Genomic DNA, 20,149 nt, shown 5'->3' with positions numbered 1-20,149 from the left:
AACACTTGAAATGAGAAAATTGTGGAAAAAGATTACTATCACCACTCTAGGTATGTCCTAATGAAACAAATCACGAGCTCTACAGAATACATCTAGTTGATATGAAGCAGTTATTAATAAATCTCAGTGGTATTTGAGGTTTTTCATTTAGTGTCACCAGCGACCTGGGTTTGAACCAAGCGTCGACTGTAAGGAGTTTGTATGTTTGCCGTGTGTTTCATTCAAGTGCTCCGGTTTCCTCTCACCCTTCAAAAATATACGGGGGGGTTGTAGGTTAATTGGACAGCATGAGTATCAATGGCTGGAATCTTTTTTTAAATTCCATTCTATCAGTTTCAAGATATTCATGGAAAAAGATTGGACTGATCCTCAAATTAAATTCCTAAATTGATGTGTGGCTCATTTTGATGGCATCAGACATGAACTCTCAAAAGTTAGAAGAATAAGACAGGAAAGGAATGAATGGAATAGATAAGGTAGAGGCTGGAAAGTTGTAACTAGGCTGCATGGGCTGCAAGGACCTGTTACCGTGCTGTGTGTATAAATTTAAATGTATACAATTTATTATTTTCCTTTATGCCCACAACTGAGTTTTAAAATGCCAAGAGTTGCAACAGAGCACAACTGTATTAGTAGAAATGAACAAGTGAAATGGTTATTATTTCCCAGTCATCAACATGCAAACCCATACACTTCTGGGGTAACAAAGAGACATAAGCAAGAGGAGCCACTGCCCCACTGCGTCCGAGACCCTGGTTCGATTCCGACCTCCACTGCTGTCTATGTTGAGTTTATACAATCTCCCTGTGACTGTAGGGGTTGCCCCTGAGAACTCCAGTTCTGTCCCACATCCCAAAGATGTGAAAGCTGATAGGTTAAAAGGGCACTGTAAATTTCCCCCGGCATGTACCTGAGTGGTAGCACTCAGGGGAAGTTGATGAAATCGTGGATAGAATTTTTAAAAATCCGGATTCATGTAATGTTGATTGTCGATATGGACTTGGAGGATAGAAAGGCCACTTCCATGCAGGGTCACTCAACATTTGTATGACTAACACGGTCCGTACCAGAACACACTATCCTCTCTACAGAATCCTTCTCCACAGATGTTCTCCTCCAGGAGGGTAAAGCTCACAAACACAAGGTGCATTTTTGGGTTCATAACATTTGCATATTTTCTCAATTCTACGCAGAAAGAAAAACAAAGTACTAGGAACACTGCACAGGGCAGGCAGCATTTGTGGAAAGAGTTAACTTTCAGGGCAATGACCCTTGAACAGAACATCAGATATCTTGTTCCACTATCTATGCACTAATGGAGCAGGACACACAATACATTCAAGATTTATCAACATAACTCATCCAAGTTCTTTAAAAAATCTACCTATTTGGTACATTTTGTATCATTTCACATTCACAATATAAACAGGAAGTATACTCCAGTGATCTGTCTAACACTATACTTCATTTGGAAGTTAAACAAATAACTGTAGATGCTCGAAATCCACATCCAAAACAAAAAAAAAACTGGAAACACTCAAACGGTGAGGCAGCATCTGTGGAAAGGGAAACAGTTAAATGTTTCAGGTCCAGGACTTTCATCAGTTAAACAGACACATCGCCAGCTGGTCTTGCTGTATCAGAGATCTTTCCTTTGTTCAGTCAATTCCTTCCTTGCTTTCTCTGCTTACCCAAGTTTAATTTGTTTTCTCCTTTCCTAGTTTTAGCGAGAGATGCTCTCCACAGATCCTGCCTTACCTGCTGAGTGTTTCCAGCATTTTCTGTTTACAATATATCAGTGACTCACTTGGAGCAACCATTGTTCTAGCAATTCGTATTTTCTTTAAGCAGGCAAAGTGACAATTATATCCAAAATTTCTCACTGACATCATTCAGTGACATAATTAGTAAAGAACAGTGGGCAGCATTCCAGCTAATGGCATCTCCTAAAATGTCTCTAATTAATAGTTTAAGATAATAATGAATAAACATCAATGAATAGTCAAGGGGAAATACAGTCATATAGGAGGGTACCAGAAAATTGGAAAACAGCCATGTAACTTCCTGGTTCAAAAAGGACAGAATACAGAAGGTAGGGAACTATAGGCCATTTGGTCTAACATCTATTGTTGGCAAGCTTCTAGAGTCAATAATCAAAGAGGAAATAACTGATCATTTAGGAAAGCTGAATCTAACCAAGCCTAGTTAAATGGTCTTATGGAAAGTATTTCATATTTGACAAATTTGCTTGAATTGTTTGAGGATGTGACAAGGAGAGTTGGTAGAGAGCAAACTGTAGATAGAGTGTATTTAAATTTCCAAAAGGCATTTGAGAAAGATACTGGAGCAGAGGCTAGTGCATAGATTAAGAGGACGTAAGTTAGTGTGGATTGAAAGCTAGCACACAAGAAAATTGTTTCAATGAATGGATCCTTTTCAAACTTAAGTGATGTAACTAGTGGAGGAACCAGAGCTCAGTGCTTCACCCCAATTGTTGGGCAGGAAAAATGAATTAAATGCAAGTTTACCAATGACACAAGAACATGTTGTGGTGAGGACATTGCAATTCTGCAACAGGGTGCATATAGCGTGATTGGGTAAAAGCTGGTAAATGGGGAAGTGAGAGGTCATGCAGTTCGGTAAGAGGATTCAAGAGGCAGACTGTTATCCAAAAGTAGAAGGAATTCACATGAGTTCATAGGGATCTCAGTGGTCGAGTGCATGAGCCACAAAATGCTTGCAGAGATCTCCAACTTTGAACTAAGGTGGTAAACAGAATGTGGATTTTTATTGTGAACAGTCTGGAGTTTAAGATTAGGGTTGCTTTATTGCAGTTATACAGGGGGTTAGCACAGCCACACGTGGAATATAATGCACAAATCTGGCCCCCTTACATAAAAATCCCCAAAGGGGATTTACCAAGCTAATCCCTGGGATGAGAGAGTTGTCCTGTAAAGAGAGGCTGGACCATCCAGGTCAGTTTAGAAGAGTGGGGAGGAACCTTATTCAAGCATTCAAGATCTCAAGTGAGATGACAGGGAGCCATGGAGAAGTTTTCTGCCATGGTAGAGTCTCAAACAAGGGGGACCAAGCTGCAAATTTACTGCAGGAATTTACTCTCTTGGGTGTGGAAACCCCAGAATTCTCTGCCCCAGTGTGGCGGAGAACCAGATCATTAGATTTATTTGTGGTGGCCTTGGATAAATATTTGAATGATCAAGGAATTATAGTGAACTGGGACAGAAGAGGGATTGAGGTCAGCAGAGATCATCAGTGGTCATCTTGAATGGGCTCTACCTTTTTTTTCTGTTAATTATAGCAAGTTTAATTACACTGGACAACGAACATTTTGCTTCTTGGCCTGCTGATCACAAAAATCTGCTTAAAATGTTCTTTTCACGGTGTTTTTTTTTAAAGACACAACCTATTTTTGTGATTTCCTGACATATTTTACTTCAAACACACAAAACCATGAAGTCCAATGTGTCTGAAAATTCATGTTCTGCACTTGCACTCCTTTCCAGGTAGTGACTGGTGGTGAAACATTTCACCAGGACATTGCAACCATGGGAAAGCGGTAAGCATCAACGCTGGTCGACTATTGTTGGACACTGACTAAAGAGGCACCAGATACTGAGTACAAACAAAAATGAGTGGAAATTTTTTTTTAGGTCAGCTGAACTAACGCAAGGAGTCAGCATCATTATTACAATTCAATGTGCTAAATTCAGTGAAAGTTCGTTTAATGTCTCTCCAACTTCCTAAGTGATGCAGCAAATCTGAAATTATTTTTGTGAAAAAATAGTTGTCCAGTGTTTAACAAACAAGTATAAAGTACAGATGCACAATATACTTGTTGCTGCCGCCAAGCAGGTTCACAAATGACACCAACTATAATGGCACAAATTATACTTATGGGTGGTTGATAGTGAGCACGGCCTCAGTGGGCCCTGCTGAATGACTATAATTCATTGATTTAAAGCTCAACAGAAGGAATCAATTCTGGTCATCCAAAGAGCACTGTCAGACCAAAGTGTCAGACCTGAGTTACCCATGAAACAGTTTGCTTTCTCGTAACTATTTAGTACAAAACACATTGCTAAATGGGCCACAGACTGGTTGTACTCAGTTCCAGGCATCTGAAATACAGGGTTGACTATAGCCAACCAAATCCATTCCTTCTGCATACTGGCACTCCATCCGACAGAGAATCCATTTTAACTGGCAATTGCCAAACGGATGACATTAACATCGACTTCTCCTGTTTCCATTAAACCCACTTCCCTTCTTCCCCGTCGCCTTTCCCCCAAACTCTCTCTCCCTTCACAGAGCCAAAATCAATTCTGACCTTTCCTCTATCATATCCAATTAACACCTTTTGTCTGTTGGTCCGACTTCCTCCCTTTGTTCCTGCTTTCTCTCTTCATTCAGATACCTTCCTGTTTTTTTTTGCTTATACCTAGAAGGCCAAAACTTCAGTTATATATCTTTACCTCCTATGGATACAGCAAGACTGGCTGAGTTCATCCAGCATTTCTATGTGTTTTTGCTAAACGGTCTGTTGCTTTGAATTAATATGGAATCAATAATCCGTAAGCAGGGAGAAAGGGGTTTTTGCAGAATATCCGTCGTTGAATGGATTCATGCAATGTAAATTTAAAAAGAACCAAGCTTTTAAGATGGGAAAAGGTGCAGTTTTCAGGGACTAAGTGGAAGATGACACCTCAGTGTTGATCTACAACGCTGACAGACACCTTAATATACATACTAATCAAATAGTTTTCCATAAAAACTTGCTGTCAAGCAAAGTGGAAAAAGGCAGCAAACAATTGCTCACATTCAAACACGATCAATTTTCAACTGAATCCCAATGGGAATAAACATCAGACACTAAATGACCAAGCAGAATGTAAAATCGACTATTTACATAAATTCAACAGACACCCAATTGTCATTATACTCTATCTGTTGTTTGTATAGTTTAGAGGTGAGATCATTTCTGAAGCTGTGTACACAGCCCAAGGACACAGATGTTTTCTATCTGGAGGAAGGCACATTGGAATGGATGGTTGGACCATAGTTGTGGGAAGCAAGCTCTGGTGATCAGTAGATAGCCTGGATCTGAACCATCCAATTAAAAAATAGCACCAAATCCAAAACATCTCTTCAGAAGAAGGGTGGGGTGAACACACTGTATACATTCTGGTTCTCATGCTATCGAGTGGAATAGTTCGGGCATATAAATTGGCAGGGATCTGCTGACCAGCTGTGCGAGTTTGGTGCAAGTGATCCTGCTTTCACTTAATTCTCAATTCCCTGATAGAAGCGGTCAGGGCTTGTGTTTCTTGCAGCTCCACTCTCTGCTCTTCAGTTCCCAGGGACCACACCTTAGATAAAGAGGCTAACATGTTTTCCACTGGCAGCTGACACAGCTAGAGCAGACAAGGAAACAAATTGAACTGAATGTTGAACAAACAAAAAAATAACCAGCCAAGTCACTTCCATGGAGCCACCTTTGCAATTGTAAGGAACATTTCACACACTATAATGGAAAGTTTTATAAAAAACAGACTTCAAATAATCTGTTATCTTTATAATCTGTAAAATGCCCATAACACAAGAACTGTAATTGAGCAGGTACATTGTTAAGAATCAAGGGGAAAGTTACATTTATTGATAAGTTTTTTCTGCAATCATTTTTAAATCTGTATGAAATGCCCTTATCATTGAGGTTGATAGAATGGGCGGAGCGACTTCTCAAAGTTTGACAATTTATAGCAAATCTTTCAATACTGGTTCCAAAATAACCATCGCTCAAGTGACAATTTATTCAGAAACTCTTACCCTATAAATTTTAAATCTTGTAAAATAGTCACCCAACTTTTAAAGTAATCTGATGTTTGGAAATTGCTCTTTCCACCAAATTCTGCCATAATTCTTTTAGATTTATGCTCTCCTTTTTCTCATGGGTTAATTATACTTAAGTCTTTGTCAGTTTTATGTAGCTGGGAAGTTGCAGCAAGACTTTCCATGCAACTAGAGAGAAGGTTCGCCAGCGGCTATACTTTTTGAGGAGTTTGAGCAGACTCTTGAAGACTTTTATATGCGTACCGTGGAGAGGATTCTGGCTGGTACGGAGATGCCAAAACTCAGGATAGGAAAACCTCCCAGAGGGTTGTTAACTTGGCCTGTGATACCACGGGCACCGGCTCCATCGAGGACATCTGCAAAATGTCTTAAGAAAGCAGCTTCTATCCTCAAGGACCCCCATCATCAAGGCCATGCCCTCTTCATTCTGCTACCATTGTGATAAAGGTCCAGGGGCCTGAAGACGAGCACTCCACGGCACAAGAACAGCTTCTTCTCCTCGGTCATTAGATTCCTAAATGATCAAAAGACACTGTCTTACTTTCACTGCTTTTCTTTTGTAAGGTGGTTAATATAAATATTTCCGCTGTGATACTGCTGCAAAACAACAAATTTCAAGACAAGTTCAAGAAAATAAATTCTGATTCTGTTTGCTGTATTCACAATAAACTCTTTATTCTTTTATTTGGTTGTTTGCTTTGATACATCATTGGGGAGAAACACAAGCCTGCAGATGTTGTGATTGTAGTAAAAATTGGCATTTCCGAAACACCGGTCATGTATCTTTACCTCCACCATTTCCGTGTTTTTAATGTATTGTTGGGGACTGTTACCAGAGGTTTAGAGATGACATCTGCCCATTCATGAATAGACAAGCACAATGTGAATCCATGCAGCAGCTTAAGACAATTGTTGAACATTAGAATTTATTGTCATGAACATGTTACAAAATTTGTTGTTTTGCAGAAGTGTTACATTTACCCCTCCATAAATCTTCATCCGCGAAGCCAAGCCAAAGAAAGACATTTCAAATATTCCTATAAATTACATTTCAAAAATAAGTAGTGCAAGAAAATGGAGAAAATGTGGTAGTGTTTGTGGTTCATTGTCCATTCAGGAATCTGATGGCGGGGGGAAGCAGCTGCCCTTGTGCCGCTGAGTGCTCATCTTCAAGCTCCTATAGCTTTTTCCCCCATGAATCAGAATTTATTGACATGAAGTTCAGTGGTAGCAGTGTGAAGAGGGCATGGCCAAGGTGATGGTGGTCCTTAGGAGAGAGGCTGCTTTAAGACTGCCTCTTGTAGAGGTCCTCGATGGAGTGAAGATTGTGCCCAAGATGGTGCAGGCCATCCTGTCCTGTGCATTGGCAACTCTATAACAGACAGAGATGAAATCAAAAGCAATGTTCTCCATGATGCACCTTAGAAATTTGAGAGTCAAGCCAAATCTCCTCAAACTCTTCACAAAGTCTAGTCGCTGGTGAGCCTTTTTAGCAATCGTATCGACATGGAGGTCCAAGGACAGATCCTCAGAGATGTTAACACGCAGGAATTTGAAGTTCTTGTCCCCTCTTCACCCTTTGATGAGGACTGATTTGTTTTCTCCTAATTTCCCCGGTCCACAATCAGCTCCTTGGCTTTGGTATCGTTGAGTGCAAGGTCGCTGTTACTCAGTTTTATTCAAAAGCACCACCAATTGAGGACTGTCGCTGAGCTGACTAAGATCGCAGATGAACCTACTGATCAGAGAGTTTGGAAATGATTGCTTATTATGAGAAATTGAAGTTAATCCTTAATATTTATCCCATTGATATTGTGAGGACTTTTGACCCAACTCAATGCAACAAAATAGGCAAAATAAAGAATGATAAATGCAACTGAATGTGAACGAGACCTGAAGGAGAGAAACCAACAGTCGTAATGCAAGGTAACATCATAAGGTAACTTCAGCCAACATCATAATGGACCCCCACTATCCTGATCACAACCTCTTCTCACTTCTACCTTTGAGAAAATGCAGAAGCCTGAAAAGCAGCACCTCTAGATTCATGAAAAGTTTCTTTCTAATAACTATCAGATCCTTGAACCTTCTGTTCCAATAATCGTGGACTGCTCCAGCAGCACCAAAAGGCTGGCTGCACTACTGCAAGTTAATTGTTTTGCTGTAGGATTAGTGTCAATATTTATTATCTATCTTATGTATTTATTGTCATTTTTTAATTCAATCAAGTTTACTAGAGAGGCTCCTTTTATTACAAAGTACCTGTGTGTATGTAAATTGTACAATGGACATGACAATAAACTGATCAAGAATCAGGAGGTGCACATTAACAATTGTAATCGTGGGTCTCTCGGATTTACATGCAGAGGGCACAAGGCAATTTAGTGGTATGGGTGGCCAGTTATCTAGGTTGGGACTTAAATGTCTGCAATAAATTTTCCACAGGGGCTCAGGCATCCTCCCACCATTCCAAACGTTACTGGGGGCTGTAAGTCAATTGGGTGTAATTGAGCAGCACGGACTTGTGGGCCAAAAAGGTCTGTTTCTGTGCTGAATGTCTAAATTTAAATTTAACTTTGCTCCTCTAAAACCCTGCCATCCAAAGGAGCAGACTGCCCCTAACATTAGCATCGAAGTAACGGGATGGACCACAGGTACGAGCCCTTCCATTACCCAACTTTGAGGGGATGAGACCGAGGGGAAGTGGGAGGGGGAGAAGCGACAAAGTGCCATAGTGGTGGTAATTGTGTAAATAGAATTGAATGTAACAATTCACAGTGACGTGAATGCATGGATATGAAACTATGGGTGGGAACAGAGGTTAAACGATTTTCCTTTTGTAAATATGTCCAATTTTGGTTTTTTTAAAATTGCACATAAAAGTTGGCACTTCCACCAATCCTCAATCATGCCCAAGTGGGACAAATACATGACTCCCCATTTCACAGGACATGTTCACTCAAGCAAAATAAAATCCTTACTCATTTGTCATCCTGAACCATTTGATTGAAGTCATCAACTTCCAGCAACATTGCAGAAACTGTTTAAACACAGGCCAGGGGCAAATGCAGAACATTGTGAATATCAGTGTATCAATCCACTTCCACCCAGCATGAAGTAGTTCGCAAATCCTCAAGTATAGATCTAGGACAGTGAAATTAAATGAGACAATAACTTCAGCTCCCAACTGACACCACACACCTTTGCTCTTGATTTCTAATAAAGAGAGGTGGCACCTCAGCATTTTTGTAGAGCCTGGAGCTAAAATTGTATTCTACGTATTCAATGCATTTAATAACATACAGGAGTCTTGCTTTGTCTCGAGTGTGTCAGCTCATATACCTTCTCCATTGTTCATATGATGGAACAATTTATTAACAAAAAGCCCGGCAAACTCAATGCCCTTTATAATGACTGCAACCCTCTTGTATCAGACCAGGTGACCTACATCCAAGGCTATTTCCATTTTTTTTTTCAATTTAATTTTATTCGTTCCCTTAATTAGCTGGCTCAGCTTCTGAAGTAGAAATTAGATTGTGTGGTGCTATTTTATTAAATGCTAAATGAACCAAAACCAATCCTGCCTGGAGTGAATTGTCTCATCTCCGAATGAAACGCAGCAAGTACAAAGTGGATCAAACACTTCTGATTTGTAGGATGTACAATCGCACCCACATCAACATAACTGGAGCCTAAAGTTTCACACAACAATCATCCAGGAAGGATCAATTTGAAATTCTGGACTAACCCCATTTGCCCCTATTTTGTCCATATCCCTCTAAGCCAGTGATTCTCAACCTTTTTCTTCCTACCCACATCCCGTAGGTGCACTGTTGTTAGGAAGGGACTGATTAAGGTGGTACGTGAGAGGAAAAAGGTCGAACACGACGACTTTGCCAGAAATCCATCCAAACAACTTTTGAAGGTGCTATGTGCCCACTCTACATTTTCCTCTTGCTCCTCATTCCAGATACTGACCACCCTCTTGAGTGGAACAAAATTGCCCCAGGTTCATCATAAATCGTTCCCCTCTCACCTTAAATCTAGGTCATCTAGTTCATGAATCATCTACCTTGGGAAAAAGACTGTGAGAAATCACTTTATCCATGACCCCTCATGATTTTGTAAACCTTTTTAAGGTCATGCCTCAGCCTCCATTGCTCTAAGGAACAAAGACCCTGCATACCCAAACTCCTCCTATAACTTGAGCCCTCCAGTCCCAGTAACATCCAGGTGAACCTCCTCTGCACCCCTTCCAATTGATTGATGCCCTTCCTAAAACAGGGTACCAAATCCGCACAGAATACTTGAAGTGTGCTCTCACCAACATTTTGTATGCTGAACCATGTTTGACTCTATACCCTGCCCAATGAAGGTTAGTGTGCCAAACTCCTTCCTTACCACCTTGCCCATCTGAATTGCCACTTTCAAGGACTTATGCACCCCCTCCCTCTTTTACAGCACTCTCCAGGACCCGACCATCAACTGTGCAAGTCCTATCCTAGTTTGACTTACCAAAGTTCAACACTTGTCAGACTTAAATTCCATTTGCCACTCTTTGGACCACCTACCCAACTGATCTAGGCCCTGCTGTAAGCTTAGAAATCGTTCCTCAATTTCCACTAGACCACCAATATTGGTGGCATTCATAAATTTACTCATCTGAACAAGTAGAAGAAAATTACTTCTCACTGGAATGTGGCTCATATTGACATACAAGATCATAACAATTCACTTGACATCGATTCACTACTCATGGATTCACTAATGGTGCCTCAGGTAGGTTACTTGGCAGACAAGACCTCACTCCTGATGTAGTAGCTACTCTCAGAAACTCAGGGAGCTCTCTCTCACGGAGTGCGATACTGCCATCAGGCTGATATAGGAGCATGCCTTTCAGGTCTTAAGGCTTTCAAATGATTTCTGTACACCACTGTGTCAGCAGTTTTATAGATTGAATCTGGTGCTGTTGGGTACAGAGGGGTCAGTTTTGAAGCTTCTTTCGAGCCCAAAACTAATTTAATCTCAATTCCAACTGGGTTTTGATCAGAAATAAACCACAGAATGTTAGAAACAGGCAGCATCTATGGAAAGAGATACAGAATTAATGTTTCAGATCATTCGTCGAAGCTGGAAAAAAACATTTGCTGTTCTGATAAACTTTACCTAATTCAGTCTCCCTCTCTCGTTCTCTCTCCACAAACGCTGCTTGAGTATTCCCATCATTGTATTTGCTTCAGATTTTCAGTATCTCCAGATTTGTTTTCTTTTCATTGTTTTTTTTATATACTAGTTTTTTCTTTTATTTTGAGGTGGACCCGAATTGACACAAGCACAAAGGACATGCACTGATAAATGGTGGAACTCCAATTACACTGGACAATGAAAATTTTGCTTCCTGAACACTTGGGTGCACTTTATGGATTTTGGACTGTTGATCACGAATAAAATTTTCCTATCATGCGATTTTTTTTTTTTAAAAATATGATCTCCCATCATATTTTACATCAACTAGTATACTGGCCACAAAGCAAGCCAGTTCAGTCAGTACACCCAGTGCAGGTGCTACACAAATGTTGTCTTAGGCATGGAAAGCATTTAAGATGTTAAGAATTTTCTTGACAACTATAGAGCACCAAACTACATCCAGCTGATTGACAACATATTTCAAGCAGACAAAACCATGAAGTGAAGCACGTCACTGAAAATTCATCTTCTGCATTCACACTTGGACTTAATCCCGGCTGATCTTGGTGCAGTCAGTGACGAACACGGTGAAAGGTTTCACCAGGACACTGCGACCATGGAAAAGCAATAATGGGGCAACTGGAATCCATCAATGCTGGCCAACTATTGTTGGACATGACTCAAGAGGCATCAGATACGGAGTACAAGTGAAAATCACCAGCAAAACATTTTTAGGTCAGTTGTACTAACACAATGTGTCAGTATCATTAAGGATTAAACATGCTACATTCAATAAAAGTTCATTTATTGTTTCTCTAACTGATAGAGCAAATCTGAAATTATCTATACGTTCATCTTGAAGTTGTCTATTACAATCCCCATTTTTTTTCAGGAAGGAAACCTTTTGTAAAAATTAGATTGTCTGGTGTCATTAGGCAAGTTATTGGCGTGTGACATCTCATTTTTTGGCACCTTCACACATTCTTCCCATTTTATAACTCTGTATTTCATTGTTCCTTAGCGATTATTTCAGTGTTGGGAACTTTATTTAAAAAAGAGCCTGATTCATTCTTTGCTAAAATTACTTTGATTAATGGCGACTATCTTTGAAAGTACCTTCCTTCAATGTCGAGAACTTTATTATGAAGAAGGGCTACAAGCTCTGGCCACACAACGTGACACCAACAACAAAACATGCCATTTCACAGTGTAAAACAACCCAAGGCACTTCACAGAAGGAATTATTAAACAAAACCTGACACTGAGCTAAACAAGGAACTATTTGGGCAGCCAGACAAAAGATTGATCAAAGAAGTAGGTTTTAAAGAATATCTTAAAAAGAGCAGCAGAGACGTTTTGGGAGAGAATAATTGAGCTTGAAGCTCCAACACCCAACACTGAACTATCACCTCTGCAGCAAAGGAAACCAGGACTGTGAAAGAAGCCAGTATTGATGAAGAGGGTTCTTGAAGGGTTTTGGAATGAGTGAAGTTACAGGAAAAGTGAGAGGTATCAAAGTCATGGAGCCCAGTCATAGGCCCTTCGGGCCACAATGACTATAAAGCACTCATTTACAATAATGCAACACGGAGCCCATTCCGTCGGCGGGGTGGTTAACGTAGCATTTAGCGCAATGACTTAACAGCACCAGCGACATAGTGCGAGGCTGGCATTGTCTGTAAGAAGACTGTACATTCTCCTTGTGTCTGCATGGGATTATATTCCTGCGCCTACTTTTCAAAAGTGCACAGGGATTGTAGGTTAATTGATGTATTTGGGTGGCACAGGTTCGTGGGCCAGAAGGGCCCATCACCATGCTGTATGCCTCAATTTAATTGCCATCAATTCCTTTGTGGGCTTTATCACTCACTTACAAACACCTGGAGCAAGTTTCCCTCCGACCTGCATGCCTTTGGGATGTGAGATTGGAGCACCTGAATTAAATCCACCTGTCACAGGAAAGACATTCAAACATCACACAGACATCAGGATTAAACGGGGGTTGCTGGAGCTATAAGGCAACATATCTGCTGGCTATGCCACTTTACCACCCAGTGAGGCAGTGGCATTCAACAAATCCACTCAGACAATCTTATCTGCTGCTTTGACTTTAAAATGAGACTGCTCCTCCAACATCAGACTTTAAAGCAACACTCAATCAGAGACCCATTTCAGGACACTTACTTGCATATCCTTTCTGAGTGAATATTATTTTTTTCTGTATTTGCACTCTGTTTACATTTCTTTCTTTGCTTACATTCTTTTGCATACATATCTTTCTACTTTAGTACAGTTTTCAGTTACCGATAAGTAGAAATTCTACTTGCCTGCAGGAAAAAGAATCTCTGGTTATAATGCAATGTCATGTACTGTGTGTACACTGACAATTAATTTGAACTTTAATTTTTGGGTTTCAATATCTACAATTTATCAACTTGTTGCTGGATTCCTACGTTGATCACAAAATGAACTCCTAGATTTGCTATTTGCTCAACAGAGCTTTGGTCTTTTGTGTGGTACTGGTACAATCCAACCGACAAGATGCCGAGGGACGTAGAGAGATTTCCTCTTATGGGAGACACTAGAACTAGGGATCATGGTTTAAAAGTAAGGGGTTGGCCATTTAAGCAGAGAGAGATGAAACATCATTTTTCCTCTCAGTAGCTCATGAGACTTGGGGATTATCTTTCTGAAAGGGTGGTGGAAGCAGAGGATTTCAGTAGCTGCAAGGCAAGTAACAGAGATACAGCACAGAAACATGCCCTTCAACCAATCCATTGACACCAATCCTACATTAATCAATTTTTGATTCTCCCACATTCTCAATTCCTCCCAGGTTCTACCTACTAACCAAGAGCAAATTACAGCAGCCAATCGACTTGCCAACCCACACTTTTTTTGGTACGCAGGAGGAAACAGACACCATGACAGGGAGAACATGCAAACTCCACACAAGCAGCAACCGAGGTTAGAATTGAACCTCGGCATCGACGTTGGGAGCAGCAGTTCTACCTGATGTACCACTGTGCTGATAAATACTTGAGTGGTGTGATTCATATGTTTTTGCATCAGCTCAATTACTTATTGGAAATAGTGGCATTACAAGAGAAATGGGAACATGTCAGCTTCAAAATGAAGGAAACTGGGGCATGTGACAGCATAGCAGATTTCATTCCACGTCCGAACCACTGTGGAAATCATTTTGAATTTGAACAATAGTATCCAGTCACATGTTTTTTCAAAAAAAATATGCATTGGCAAGAAGAATTTTTCTATGAGGGTAAGAAACATGTTGTAGCAAGAAACTCCATGATTACATCTTAAGTTTTACAGAATGTACATCTCAATATCTTGACCTGGGACAAGCACATCAGAGCTTCTACTTACTGAGAAGACTAAGGAAGCTCAGCATGAATCCCCCCTCCCCACCCACCCTGTCCATCAATTACTTCCCCAGGTGCACCATTGAAAACATTCTTCCTGGATGCAGCATTTGGATGCTCACGATTCAGAGGTCGTGTACACAAACTTCATTTCCCGACATCTCCCCCTGCCTCGGAAAGGCAAGACGACATACTGAAAAACTCAGAGTACAGACACACTCTTTTCACTCCTTCCATACGGGAGAGGACTTAAGTGTGAAAGCACACTCCAATAGGCTGAAAGACAGAGTCTTCCCCGCAGGCATCAGGCTCCTGAATGAATGCCATAACGGTGGTCTTATTCTGCCCTTTCTTTATATCTTCCTTTTCATTGGTAATCCCACACTGTGTCAACAGCAATTTGCAATGGTTGAAATAACCCGCTGGCCTGGTTTCTTGTGATGAATAAACTTAAAAATTTCAGATGGGCATGATTGGCTGCAAGACACTTTGATACACCATGAAGCACAGACTAGAGTTGAAGAATAAGTGAACACCAAGACAATAAAGGCAGATTATATGCAAATAAGGAATCCACGACCATGTATCAAATAAGTGGAATAGTGGAGAAGACAGGCCCTATTGTGGTGAATTTCTTTGGCTTGGCTTCGCGGACGAAGATTTATGGAGGGGGTAAAAGTTCACGTCAGCTGCAGGCTCGATTGTGGCTGACAAGTCCGATGCGGGACAGGCAGACACGGTTGCAGCGGTTGCAGGGGAAAATTGGTGGGTTGGGGTTGGGTGTTGGGTTTTTCCTCCTTTGTCTTTTGTCAGTGAGGTGGGCTCTGCGGTCTTCTTCAAAGGAGGTTGCTGCCCGCCGAACTGTGAGGCGCCAAGATGCACGGTTTGAGGTGAATTTACTGTATATGTAAATACTGTACATGGAAAAAGAGCAACTTCTTGTGGGATCCAGCTTTCATTTCAATAGAACAAGAACATTCCATTGTAAGGTGGCACGGACAGAGAAGGAGTTAGCACAACGCTATTACAGCAAAAGCTACCCAGGTTCTAGTCTGGCACTGTGTTCAAGGAGTCTGTACGTTCTCCCCGTGTCTACGTGGGTTTCCTCTGGTTTCCTCCTGCCCTCCAAAAGTGTATGGGATTTGTAAGCATATATATATGACCCATTCTCCACAGTATTCATGCCAATAAGTGACAATTCAAACAATATTAGTTGGTTTAGTCAGTTACAGGAGGATTTAGTCATTTATTTTGTCTAGTATGCTGTCTAATTAGAAGGATGGTGGGAAGCTGTGTTATTTGCAGTGGAGGAAACCAGAAGAATTTGTCCATTTCTCCAAATCTAAAACAATTATCTGTCAGACTGTGGCATTCTCCTCTACAAAAGGCAGATTTTCCAAAAAAATACAGAATTTTTTTAAAAAAAGCAAACCAGATGAGTCTCCTGTAATTTATGACTTGTAGTGGAGATTAATCACTTTTAGAAGTACTCTCTAGTAAAGTAAATAAAGGATGCAATATCTGTGAGGGAATTCGGCGCACGATTAGAAATGCTGGAAACACATAATTGTGTTCAAATATTTTCCTTTTTATTTATCAGGCTTCAAAGTATTTGCAGTTTCTTTCCTTTTATTTCTAACTAAATAATTAGTCCAAGTCTGTTTATGGCATTCAGAGAGTACTGTGGTTTTAATGTCAAAGATCCATGCTCCAGAACTCAGAACAACTCCAAGCCAAACAAGTCAAATAAAGTCAAAATACTGGCACATATCCAGCAAAAATGAAAAATTCCTGTCCACAAAAACAGGACATAACCAATCCAGTTGATTAGCATCAAATTAGTCTATTCTCAGTCACCAGTAAAATGATGCCAGTGTCATTGCGACAGTGTTTCCTGCTCACTGATGTTCAGTTTGGGTTTTGTCAGGACCAGTTGGCTCCAGGCTTGATTAATACTGTTGTCCAAACACAAGCCAAAAGGCAGAATCAATGGGGTTAGGTGAGAGTTACTGCCCTTGACATCAAAACATTTAAACAAATGTGTCCCCAAAAAATCTCTGTCAAAGAGAGGTCATTGGGCATTACAATAAAGAAAACTTGTGGTTGGAGGGACACGTGGCGGTGGTTGTTGGATCAATCGCACTCACCCCAGGACATCACCGGACTTAACTATCCTCATCCATGTCCTTTCTTGCTTTATCAGAGTTGTGGATGTTTGGTGATGATTAGCTTAATTCCATTTATAGTTCCTCACAAAATGAAGCAGAAAATCAATGCTTGCAAGACCTGAAATAGGCTATTCAGCCCATCGAGTCTGCCCCATCTTCTCCCCATAATTTTTGATGCCCTGACTAATCAAGAATCTATCAATCTCTGCCTTAAATACTATACACCCAATGACATGGCCTCCGCAACTACCGCAAGACCTAGACCAGTGGTTCTGAACCATTTTTTCCCCCATTCACATACCACCTTAAGTAATCCCCTACACAAAACGACGAAGTGAATAAAACAGTGCAAATATAGTAATTTTTAAAAAAAACTAGACAATGGGCATAGTAGAGACAAGTTGCAATATAATAGACTCTGGATATTAAAACCCTGGTAGCTTGAGTGAAAAAACTGCCATACAGTTCACAATCCATAGGAGCCTGAATGCTTCGACGCCTATGCCAATGGCAGGAGGAAGAAGTCTTCACATGATGATGTGTGTGGTTCCCCCACAGTGCTACACGGTGCACAATGAAAGAAATGCCTGCCATGGCAGAAGAGAGACTTGACAACCTCCTCAAGTGACCTCAACATCCGCCACAGGCCCCCACGATCTAAGAGAGCGCAACCTCCAGAATCCCTGAACTAGGCACACGATTCAGCCGGTCTGGACACCTCTGCAGAATGCGCCACGACACCCCCACCTCGATCACCAGCAATAAGCAATATTGAAGACTCGACAGCAGAGGCTCAGACCTCACAGCTTCTTCCCAAAGGGTTTGTTATTGTTTGGTGATTTCCATATTGCAATAATGTCTTGAGATGCTCTACCTTCCATTTTTCCCAATTATAAATTGTGCATGGCGCCTTACTTAAAAAGTTACAGTAGCACCAGGTCCAGAGAGGCTGCTGCGGGCTGCTGCCACACTCCCATCTTGGGCCAGGTAGCAGTAAGAGTAATCATTGGGGAAATAATATCTGTAATAAATAATGGATCAAAATAGTAGACACCATCTAGAAGCAGTTACTGAGGAAAGAGACGATGATGTGAAAGCCTATTCTGGTTGAAGTGGAAAGGAAACAAAACAAACTTGGGAAAAACTGAAACCCTGGAAGAGAAAGGCAGCAGAGTTTGGAATTAGCTTGTTCACAAAACTAGAAAGGTGAAGTTCCAGGTCTTGATGACAAGTTCACCAGGCAGAGGAGCTAGTAAAAAACCACACAGAAATGCTGGAGGAACTCAACTGGCCTCGCAGCATCCATAGGATGTAAATATACGTTTCCAACGTTTCGAGCCCGAACTCTTCAAGGTAAAAGCAAAAAGAAGGCAGGTGTCTGAATAAAGACTGGGGAGAGAAGGTGGGGGGGGGGGGGGAATGGGAGGGGGAGGAGTCCAGACCTATAGACAATAGGTATTATGGACGCTGTGCTGAGTTCCAACAGCATTTCTATGTGTTTTTACTACAATCAGAGCATCTGTCCTTCCTTTGGCTTGCTTCGTGGACGAAGATTTATGGAGGGGTAATGTCCACGTCAGCTGCAGGCTCGTTTGTGGCTGACAAGTCCGATGCGGGACAGGCAGACACGGTTGCAAGGGAAAATTGGTGGGTTGGGGTTGGGTGTTGGGTTTTTCCTCCTTTGTCTTTTGTCAGTGAGGTGGGCTCTGTGGTCTTCTTCAAAGAAGGTTGCTACCCGCCGAACTGTGAGGCGCCAAGATGCATGGTCTGAGGTGAGATCAGCCCACTGGCGGGGGGTCAATGGGGCAGGCACCAAGAGATTTCTTTAGGCAGTCCTTGTACCTCTTCTTTAGTGCACCTCTGTCTCGGTGGCCAGTGGAGAGCTCGCCATATAACACGATCTTGGGAAGGCAATGGACCTCCATTCTGGAGACGTGACCTACCCAGCGCAGTTGGATCTTCAGCAGCGTGGATTCGATGCTGTCGGCTTCTGCCATCTCGAGTACTTCGATGTTGGTGATGAAGTCGCTCCAATGAATGTTGAGGATGGAGCAGAGACAACGCCGATGGAAGCATTCTAGTTGCCGTAGGTGATGCCGGTAGATTCGGAGCCGAACAGGAGTGTGGGTATGACAACAGCTCTGTATACGCTAATCTTTGTGAGGTTTTTCAGTTGGTTGTTTTTCCAGACTCTTTTGTGTAGTCGCTATTTGTCTTGGCGAGTCTGTTGTCTATCTCGTTGTCCATGTTTCACCCCAGCAGAATAGCTAGAAACAGGCAACTTTAAATCTAATGGATAGAAGGATTCAGAATCTCATTTTGAGAGTCAACGATCAAAGTTGCATACATTCTGGTCAGCATCCATGGCCTGCGATTAGTCAATTAATTACTGTGATCTTTGTGCAGTGTTAACTGATCAAAGGTGCAGCAATTAGCCTCATCATTCTGCATACTGGCCACATGACTCGTGCCACGGGTTACTGATCAGGTGGTGTACTATGATTTCCATATTCCACGTCGAATAGCTTGACTCACATAGAAATAATTAACTTTTCAGTAAGGCATTGGAGATGTGCCAGCATCTATCCAACTGCACGTTCACCTGAGCCAGTAACAAAAGGAGGAATGAAGCAAACAGATGGTGAGAAGTCTCAGGAAAGTAAAACCACATTAAGACTGTGAACTTGTACGAAATGGGAAGCTGCAACACTTCAGAGGGGAAATAGAACAAGGTGCACATCATACAGTTGAGGTACAGTGGACAGCCTTGACTTATTCCAGCAGATCTGCTCTGAACTAGAGTATGGAAGATTAGTTAAGTGGTATTGAATAATTATTGAACAATACGAAGGAATATCAAGCTTATGGAAAGGAACTGATTATTTTCAATAAATGCTCATTTTAATCCCACACTTTCACAAAGTACAGTCTTTTAGTTTATTTTTATAAAGCAGTGACAAGCCACAATCTTTGTCTTCCCATTTGCTTTGAGATAATTTCTTTAGTTTAGATAATTTGATCGTTAGATAATTTCATCCTCACTATTCAACAATGATCACTAAATATACTCCAAAGGGTGTTACTTTATATTTGAGATGAATTCCACTCACTTTATTTAAACCTAAAATGACTGAGCAGAGATACTTGGCGAGTTTATTGCAGCAGAGCTTCAAGGAAAGGAGGTGTTGTGCACTACAACCTGCATCCGCTGAACTAGAGGGTTCAGATTGTATTTGCTGCTTTCAATTCCATGTGACTTTTTTTTAATTATACAAATCAAAGCATAGGCTACCATAATCTGCAGGACTGTCAAACATCCATAACTATTTCTTTAAAGGAGATAGGATATAAAGCAAGAGAATCAGTCAGGTCTTAAAATTCAAGAGAGGCTTCTGGCAATTGCTCTCATGTGAGATTTGCGCGTGTGACTTAAATTTTGTTAGATTAAAAACAATAATTCAATTTTTCTGTACCTCAAAAGAAAGACACATGAGAATCCACTGCAAGTCGCGTGTCTGGTACGTCAATGGACAATAGGGAAAA

The 20,149-nt window shown here is 41.1% G+C and overlaps 1 protein-coding gene across 3 annotated transcripts in view; it reads right to left on the bottom strand.

The window, feature by feature from the left end:
• gosr2 (golgi SNAP receptor complex member 2) overlaps positions 1-20,149 on the bottom strand; it is a 60,177-nt gene that overhangs the window by 7,385 nt on the left and 32,643 nt on the right. Inside the window, exon 6 of one of the 3 annotated variants that reach the window (XR_011347069.1) lies at positions 6,112-6,382. The exons of the other annotated variants lie outside the window; for them this stretch is intronic. The gene's annotated coding sequence lies outside the window, so the exon portion shown is untranslated. The remainder of the gene's footprint in view (positions 1-6,111; positions 6,383-20,149) is intronic. 3 annotated transcript variants of the gene reach the window in all.

This window comes from Narcine bancroftii, chromosome 12, assembly GCF_036971445.1.
Source record: "Narcine bancroftii isolate sNarBan1 chromosome 12, sNarBan1.hap1, whole genome shotgun sequence".
NCBI lineage: Eukaryota > Metazoa > Chordata > Chondrichthyes > Torpediniformes > Narcinidae > Narcine > Narcine bancroftii.
This window is presented reverse-complemented; position numbering and strand designations above follow the sequence as displayed.